We start from the raw sequence: 918 nt of genomic DNA, 5'->3' as shown, positions 1-918 counted from the left end.
GGGTAGCCACGTAACCTTGGGATTCTTGTATGTATCTTAAAGCTATTATTTCATTGTTTTTTTTTCAAGTATGTAAAACCTTTTCCTTACGAAGCCCCATAAAAACATTTCACATTGATAATCTCAAACGGATTAGCTCCTAGAAAAATCACCTAATTTATGACATGCTCATAATCTAATTTGGAATAGTTAAAATAACTAGTACTTGCAATAAAAGTTATATGTTTCCAATTTTCTATTAGGATAAGCATTGTTTAACAAAATCAACAACGCATCTCATTTGTAACTTACACGAACATGAAAAAACTGACAATTCTACTCATCCTCTTGGGTAATCAACTTCACTAACATTTTGGTCACTAAGATATCAAGTTGTGCAGTTGGCTTCACAATAGCTTTCCTCTTCAATGTTAAAACGTTGTGTGCAAAATTTTATATTGTGCATCATAAGAAGGTCCAAATATTTAACATTATACACAACAAAATTTTTAAATCCATTTGGAAAGTAGTCGTTGGTGTTTTTTTAGATCCATAACAAATATTTGGCATAAGGGCACAACCCTTAAACTTTCACCTCACACGTGAATCAATAATCTTTGGTCTACTCTAGTTCTCATTGAAAGTGATACAATGATTGCTCTGAAGCCTCTTCAACTTCTTAACATTCTTCTTCATAATCTTATTGTTCATGAGAAGAAACACCATTTTCCTCCTCTCTCTCCTTCCCCTCCCCCTTACTCTCTCTTTGTAGTTCCCTGTATATTATTACTATTATAATTATCATTATAATTATAATTATTGAAATATTATTATTAAAAATATATTAATGTAATATATTGTAATAATATTATGAAAGTATTACTATCACTAATAATAATTTCAATATAATGGCTTCCTCCACCCCAACATATGATACAA

At 30.2% G+C, this 918-nt stretch overlaps 1 pseudogene; it reads right to left on the bottom strand.

Annotated features, from left to right (window-relative positions):
- Window positions 1-315: 315 nt before the first annotated feature.
- Window positions 316-705, bottom strand: LOC149179109 (large ribosomal subunit protein eL32z pseudogene; annotated as a pseudogene).
- Between the last annotated feature and the right edge of the window lie 213 nt (window positions 706-918).

Source organism: Pinus tabuliformis, chromosome 4_1 (assembly GCF_031772625.1).
Source record: "Pinus tabuliformis cultivar Carrire ecotype Pingquan chromosome 4_1, CPIR1, whole genome shotgun sequence".
Lineage (NCBI taxonomy): Eukaryota > Viridiplantae > Streptophyta > Pinopsida > Pinales > Pinaceae > Pinus > Pinus tabuliformis.
The sequence above is the reverse complement of the archived record's forward strand: the minus strand, read 5'-3'. Positions and strand labels throughout refer to the sequence as shown.